Source organism: Triticum dicoccoides, chromosome 2B (genome assembly GCF_002162155.2).
Source record: "Triticum dicoccoides isolate Atlit2015 ecotype Zavitan chromosome 2B, WEW_v2.0, whole genome shotgun sequence".
Taxonomy (NCBI): Eukaryota; Viridiplantae; Streptophyta; class Magnoliopsida; order Poales; family Poaceae; genus Triticum; species Triticum dicoccoides.
Genome location: NC_041383.1, coordinates 320,394,918 through 320,402,881, shown reverse-complemented (window position 1 = coordinate 320,402,881; position 7,964 = coordinate 320,394,918). Strand labels below are relative to the sequence as shown.

The 7,964-nt window shown below is 40.5% G+C and overlaps 1 long non-coding RNA gene across 5 annotated transcripts; it reads right to left on the bottom strand.

Annotated features, from left to right (window-relative positions):
• Positions 1-310: 310 nt before the first annotated feature.
• Positions 311-7,761, bottom strand: LOC119363610. 5 transcript variants are annotated; one of them, XR_005174152.1, is made up of 7 exons: positions 7,298-7,761; positions 7,116-7,221; positions 6,916-7,043; positions 4,085-6,399; positions 3,254-3,446; positions 3,106-3,160; positions 311-2,475 (listed from the first exon to the last, which is right to left on the bottom strand). It is a non-coding gene; the product is annotated as an uncharacterized LOC119363610 (long non-coding RNA). The 5 variants fall into 5 exon arrangements; XR_005174150.1 differs by having other exon boundaries at positions 3,254-6,399; positions 7,116-7,229; XR_005174149.1 differs by having other exon boundaries at positions 3,254-6,399.
• Positions 7,762-7,964: the final 203 nt, after the last annotated feature.

Sequence of the window (7,964 nt, the reverse complement as noted above, 5' to 3'; positions counted from 1 at the left end):
TTATAAAGCAACACCACATCAGTCTAATCTTCCAAGAGCAAGGGCCTAAAATATTCAGAGATGCGCAATTATGATCATGTTGTCACAAATGAATGATATGATACTAAATCTATAAAGTTTGTTATCCAATCATTTCCCTTCCATAATGATGTTGCTAGTTTAATTGGGGATCTTAATTGTGCATCTTAATTGGGGATTTACTTATCTCCTCCCGTCCAATGCGAGGCAACCATAGCGGCAACGCAAGAGGGCACCACGCCAAAGGGCTGCGCCACAACCGGGCCCCCAACAGCATCGCTCAGCCAACATACACATGATGCACACTGTTTCTAATTTTGTGTTTTTCTTCTCAGATTGTGCCTTGCTCAATCTGCACCGATGCACACCTTTGAGCAAACTATGTTGCAACTTTATCAGTTTTCATAGAAGGAAAAAGCTCATGATTTCTCAGACTCGCCCTCCACCACCGGTTGTTAACCCTTGTCCTCTGTTGGCCCTCCGACGGCCACGACCCGTCATTTGGAGCGGCTGGGATCTCACACCTCGCTTCAATGCCGTCGAACTTGACCACTGCACTTCCACCACGCAACACCGAGTCGGAGGCTGTGGCACTACACAACAGTGATCCCGCGGCCGCGGTGCTGCCCATGCGACATCAGCACCTACGGCCATGGCACTACCTCAATGTGATGGTGTCCCGGCAGCCTTGGTTCTGCTAGCCATTCGAAGCTTCCATCCTGAAGCAGAATGAGTTGTACTGATTACTGAACGAGTGTGGCAAAAGTTGAATGGCGAGCATAGCTTAAATCTGTATCTCCTTCTACTGAATGTACTGCTCCCATGTATTCAGCATGACTGGAGCGTGCAGTTGTAATAATAGAAGCTCTGAACTCACAAACAAAAAAGATGAATGTAAAAGTGGTCGTCGACCATTCCTTGTATGTATATGATGTTGCATCTCTACACTCTAAAGACATGATCCAGATGTATTAAAAGAAAGTTGAGCTTATTTTACCACGTAGCCACCTACCTGGCTATCACATGGAGAAAACAAAATTGAGTTGATTATAGCCTACAGCCAGGTTGGAAGATGCACACTCAACAAAAAGACAAAAAAGGAGAAGATGCACTCTCGTATTTGGTCGTCTGATCTCTGTTTTTGGCTTTTGCTTCTTCAGGGGTTCAGACTTCAGACCGAACCTAGTTTTCCATGCACTGCTAGGCTACTATGTGGAATCCATACCTGTCAGGTAAGGATGTTGACCATCCGGTACTCGTAGGATATATCACTATCAGGTACAACCTGCCATTGAGGCCATGGCAATAATTTACTCCCTCCATTCCTAAATATAAGTCTTTGTAGACATTTCACTATGAACCACATACTATGTCTACAAAGACTTATATTTAGGAACAGAGGGAGTACCATGCAGCGGTGTACTTCTATAGTAATCAGAAAGTAAAAAATAGTATACTTCTACTACTTCTGAATTTCATTGCGTCTAATCCAGATTACACAATTACACTCACCTTCATATGATCTGAGTAAAATGAAGTACCAACATATGATCTGAAACAAAAAAGGCATAGCTACCAACTCAAGGTCTAAACAAACGCAGACCTTTGCTACTTCTAGTAATTGTAACTATAAGTCTATAACCGATAAAAATTACCATCTGATGAAGTGAAGCACAGTTGTTCTACTTGTGAGTTCTCAACTGAATGCACATATCAATCAAATTAAGATGCTTCACAAAGTATGAAAATGCATTAAGATGCTTCACTAAGTACGAAAATGCACATATCAATCAATGAAACAACTGAACTATTGAAATACTGAACACACTGTCCAACTAAATCAAGCGAAGACTAAAAACTGAAATTGAAAGCATAAATTAGCCTAACTGAAAAAGCGGAAAAGTCTGATCTATGAAAGAGAGAAACTATCAAGAACCATAAGGGTCTATTGAGATGGACTAAATGGTTATATTGAATCAAATACCGGCAAATGGTGCAAGCACAATGACTAAATAAAGGAACAAAAAACTGAAGGAACGAAGAAGAAAGGAACAAAAACTGAACCTAATCAACTGAATGTGACATGAGTGATTTAACTAATGGACAAAATGTACTGCTTACTCTGCTACATTAATGAACAAACACTGAATAACTAAAAGAAACATGATCAAAATGAAACTATGCTTTTCCTAATAGGTGTAGGTCTGCGAGAAATGAAACGCGGCTGAAACTAAATATGAAAAACTACAAGAAATATTAAACGATTAAAAGAATGATAGACAATACACAGAAAATATGAAACACGCCCGTGGAAATTACAGAAGTACTCAACACATAGAATAACCTAAAAACTAATTTCGGAGATCACACACACACACACACACACACACTATATTGTCTGTGGCGAAACATGTGCATCAGGGGAGAAACAATAGTCCAGCATTTACGCTTCGCAAGCTGCAATTCAAAGGACAAACGGTAAAGATAATTATCAGTGGTGATAGCACATCAGAAAAAATATTGGTGACATTCCCCTGCATTTGGTAAAAAAATGTTAAGAACAAAGTACATTAATGGCAGACTTCATGTTAATGAAAATGAAAATAGTGTGTATTCCATATCAAACCGCTTTGTTCTGTAACCTTTTAACTTAACTTCAGTGTGACTTGATCTTGCCATCGATGGCTTTTTTATGAAGTCAGACATGGTGCATTATCTAAAAACTTCACACACAATCTAAAGAAAAGATCATTCTATGAATGCAGATGCACCAATCCATACAGATTTTAAATAAAAACTACTATGATGATGCATTCTTTATCAATAAGGCAGAACTGAAGAAAAAAATTAAGTATGCACAAATCAGACACGATCACAACATCATATATATTGAGCGACCATGAACTTCGATACAGACAAAAAAGAAAGATCATGAACAATAATATATATATTTGCTCAAATTTTTGTTTTCAATGGCAAGCAAATAATTTGTTTACTTAGGAAATGATGTTTCATGTCACACACACCAAAGTAAGAAACAGATTCCTTCCTCTTTACTTGTAGAGATCAACAAATTATTGCACTTACCTGATACAATTATTTTCTTTTGTTTGGAGCATTCCCTGTGATCGTCAGGGATATCCTGCAGAACAATACGGAAATCCATCATCGGCAAAAATATCCAGTAGAAATCAAGCACGCGTAATAGGATAATAGACCCAATGTAAGGAGGAACCTTCATGGAGGAAAACATCTCACTGAAGAGATGAGGTCATAACTAACTGATGCACACTTTTGATAATGAGGCTAGACAAACTCCCAAGGGTCTTGGCTCAAAAATCAGAGCAGACGAAGAGAAACTTCTTTATGTCGAGTCCATCTTATCGCACATAAGCTGCAGGTTTGTATGATGAATGCATGTGTTGTTCCTATAATCAACGAATAGAAGGAATAAATGGGTAGCTTAGCAAGCTTAAGTGCAGTTGTCTGGTCTCTAATTCTCATTGGCAAAATTCTAGCTGAGTCTAACAGCTCAAGATCCTTCCCAAACGAACCCATCTGTTTGAGGTTTAAAATGTTAGAATTTAAATAGAGAAAACATCACACTATTCCCTACTAAGATAAACTACAATATCCTTATACAACAGCTATAAATGATTTCTAGGGACAACAGCTAGCAATGTTAAGACTACATGTGTAGCTGAGAAATTTAGTTCAGTTCTCTTGTGACACCTGGTTGAGGTGCTGCTGGATGCTTTCTTTGTTTTAGCAAGCAATTAATCAAGTATAATTCACAAACATTTGGATATCCAATCCAGCCCAAACCTTCAAACAAAAACAAAGCACAACAGAAACACCGAATAGGGTAAACAAATCATGATTATATGGATGGTTTACTTAAATTGAAAATGGATCAAGAAATTATTGACTTTAGACAAGCCTGACAAACAAATCTAATGTAACCAACATGGTGCTTTACCATTCACTTCAAGAAGCAAAAAGTCAAACTATAGCCTATAGCAAACTGAAATCTTTTAGAGTCCAGGATGGGATGCAAGAAATTGACCATTGTTGGCTCCTTGCTCTTCTTGGTCCGGCCGTCAAACAACCTCAGTCTTTCATTAATTTGACCTACTCTTTTCTCCTTGAAAGAATAGACTAACCTACACTTAAGTATTATCAAACAAATTTTCTGAATTGTGTATATGACATCATGCACTAATCTCCCCACTGAAGAAATGCATACATATACTATGTACTGCAAAAAACCACACACATGTCACTTATAAATACAACGGGAAAAGGAATAGTTCAGTTATAGGACCGAAATTCGTCGTACTGATAACACCAATGGTCTAAAGCAGTTCCAGATATGTAAATTATATAACCTCTGCTGCTTTGTCACGGCCTTGAGGACATGTTCTTCTAGTGCAGAAGTCCTTTTGGGGTCAGCCACAAACAAGACGTGTTTGGCACTGTGCCTAGGGCATGACGATTTGCTAGAATAGAAAACAGACACATCAAGCGCAAGCAAGCGGTCTAAGTATAAATCGCTGTTCAATTGCAGTAGCAGTGCAGCTGGAATGAGACCGTCACTGATTTTTGAAATGAGAGTGCGTGCATGTATACAAAAATGCGATCAGGGAGAAATGAAGCAATAAAATAGCTAGCAGATCAAATAGATAGCATAATTCAGAGCAAATAAGTTCAAGTGCATACCTCGCCTGCTAGTGTTTGGTAACCTATAGCAAGCCTTCCTGAGGAGCAGTCAGCTTGTATACGACTAGACTATCCGCTAAAGATTTTTAAGGATCGGCTAGAGATGCTCTTACATCCACTAACCAATTGGCTGAAAGTTGACATCCTAAATATTGTGGAATACTCCCTCTGTAAAGAAATATAAGAGTGTTTCGCTCTTATATTTCTTTACAGAGGGAGAATAACTTAACTACTCCATAATATAAGCACCACAGCAATGCAGAGTCGGCTGCTACCTTCTACATTGGAAAGAATACGCTATGTAACAGATACTGAAACTGTTCAACAAAATCATCTTTGCCCACTGAGGGATGACGGTCATTTTCAGACATCGAAAGAGTGTGCATGTACATCCATACATATTTACAAAAAAAGTAGAAAATATAATACAACAGAGGATAATCGGATCATTTCTGATGGACACATCGTCGCCAAGTATTAGCCAGTAATGACAAAACTTTCAGTCATCATCCTTGAACTCCCTAGTTAGTCAACGAAATTAAGAAACCATCAGACATCTCCTTTGTTCAAGATACATCCATTTATTTGGAATATCGCCACTTAGCCAAAATGTTTGAGCAGAAGAAACAGGTATATTCAATACTTCTATTATCAAGAAGAAGCATAAAAGGCAAGGTCCCCGCATGACAGGTTCCTATACAGTGTGAGATACACTTAGGAGCATGAGGCTGAACAAAACATGATGCCCAGCTAAATCCAGAATATTAAGACAAGCAGCGAACCAAACACCAAGTCAGTACACGCAAAGAGGAAAATATGGTATTTCTAGCTAGAAAGGAAATGAGCAAACCCCAAGAAGCAGAACATCAGGAACCAAATGTAAAAAACCATCAAGAAGATCCTCTAATAAATGGCTCTCCTGATATGTACTTTTCCTGAAGAATGAAGAAATCACATGGGATTTAGGACCACTGACCAATACATGAAATAGAAAATGCACAAAATATAAAAAGTAAACAAAATTCCCCATAGAATGAACATCACAATCAGTGGGCATTAACTAAACATGAGGCACACCTAGTGCCCCTCCTGCTGGGCGGCAAGGAAGATGTAGCGGTGTCCTTTGAACCTCTTGCTTAGCTAGGGAGGAGATGGTGGTTGGGCGCAGGAGCCACATGAGATTCGAACCTATAGATATAGAAAAGCCCCAATAATACAATCGCCAAGATGAGAAATGTTGGTTTGCTTAGAGCACTAAGGCCGACGCGTGAACCACCAACAAAAGTGAAACATGAAACAACTGTGACCAGATGCAAACAACCATGGCCGGAGAAGATTTGGAGGAAGGGAGGAACATGCACTTTCATCGGTGTGAAGAGAAAACCAATAGAGAAGCTGGAAGAAGGCGCAGCGAAGACATAGAACATTAGGAGGCTGAGCAGGAACAGTAGGACAACAATTTAACCTGAACCACACTGAGAAAACATTCTCCAAGATCCTGAAAAAATCCATGTTCAAATATTAGTTGTCCCACAAATGTTATTTTGTTAAGCTAATACAGACTAAATGAAAACAATAAACTAAAGTGCCAAATTGGAGTAGCGTTCCTTCACTCATGGTCGTACTGAATTCATATCCTCTTTGATTACACTTGGTTTGTATCTGCAAAAAATAAATGGCAGCTTGGTGAAGATTTACAATATAATGCTTCGAAAAAATACTGCATGCATGTTCTTAAATATTGATTTCTAACTATCGAGAATTGAGATGATCTGCAACATGATCGTCTCCAGATCCCAATCTAATAAGTAGTTTCCAAATAAAAAGAAAACATAGTATGAACATTTGGTTGCTTGGAGTTAAAAAACTTAGTAGTATAAGAGAGGCTTCTCATAGCTCACAAATATCCCGACTAACACAACCTCTTCTCTACTAACACTGCTGCTTCTTGCGTCCAGTAAGAGGAAAAAATACATGTAATAAGATCAATCACTTTCTAGTGAGCTGCACTTAAAATGGATTTATCATCACATCAACTGAAGCAGTGCCACCTTGGCTGGCTTATATTATCCAAAGGCTGTAGCTCCATGTTTCAGTATTTTTTTGAAGTTTATCATACCAAAACATATACCAACATCACCACATGTGGAATTATCATACTTCATATAAAAGTATTACCCTGCACTTCCTCGATGGCTATGTCAAACCCCAAGTTCTTCGAAGGCCCCTATCCACCGCGGCTCGAAGAGACAAATGACAAGCTTCTTCTCAAGCGGCAGTCCACTAATCAAGCATGGTGTTCACAGCTTTGGACAATGATACAAGCAATCAATTTTTGAAATCTAAATGCTCTTTGAACCAGAGAGAGTAATCTTTACCTCTACAATTGCTTGTGTCATCAGTCATCACACACATCAAATATTCTTGGCAAGGGCACATCACACAACATACAATACCAAATCAATCTAGATTCCAAAACACCACCTGGAAAACTTGAAAAAATTGCAGGTCGTCATGGAAAGATGAGAAAAGGGGGAAGAAGAAATAGGAAGAAACATACATGCCTCATAGTCTCCTCCACAAACTGGGAGCTTTCTCCTCCTGACGGCTTCTCCATGGCTCCCTTGACGCCTACGGTGACGTGCTCCCCGCCGGCTCTGAGAAGTCCCCTTGACACATCCACCACCTGGGTCCTCCTTCGCCTGGCTGCTCCACCCCTAGTGCCGGCTTCTTGGTCCTCCCCTGCTCCACTACCCCTTGTTTGAAGACGTGGCCATTCCTGTGGAAGGCCCCTTGTCCGAGGAAAGAGGGCGAGGGGCTCCAGCGGGAAGGAGGAAGGAGGAGGAAGGGGGAGAAGGAATGCGGCGGCCGGCGGCTATCCGCCCGAGCAGGAAGGAGGGGAGGGGGTGCAGCGCCTATGGTGTCAAGCGAGGAGGAAGGAGAGGTGTGGCGGCTAGGGTTGGAGCGGGTGTGGGCTCTGGAGCAGCAACGCGGGGAGGATTGGAAGCGGAGCAAGCGCGGGGATTGGGCAAAAGCCTCTTCCACGCGAGTTCGATCGACCCATCCAATAAACGCGCGAGCCCATCAGTCATTGGACGGAAAAAATGACTGCAAGGTGAAATTGGGTTTGACAACATGTAAAGATTCAACGGTTCAAACACTCTAAATGACCAGATCCAACGGCCAATAAAGGCCCGATTGGGGGAGCACCATGAAGGCAAGTTGGC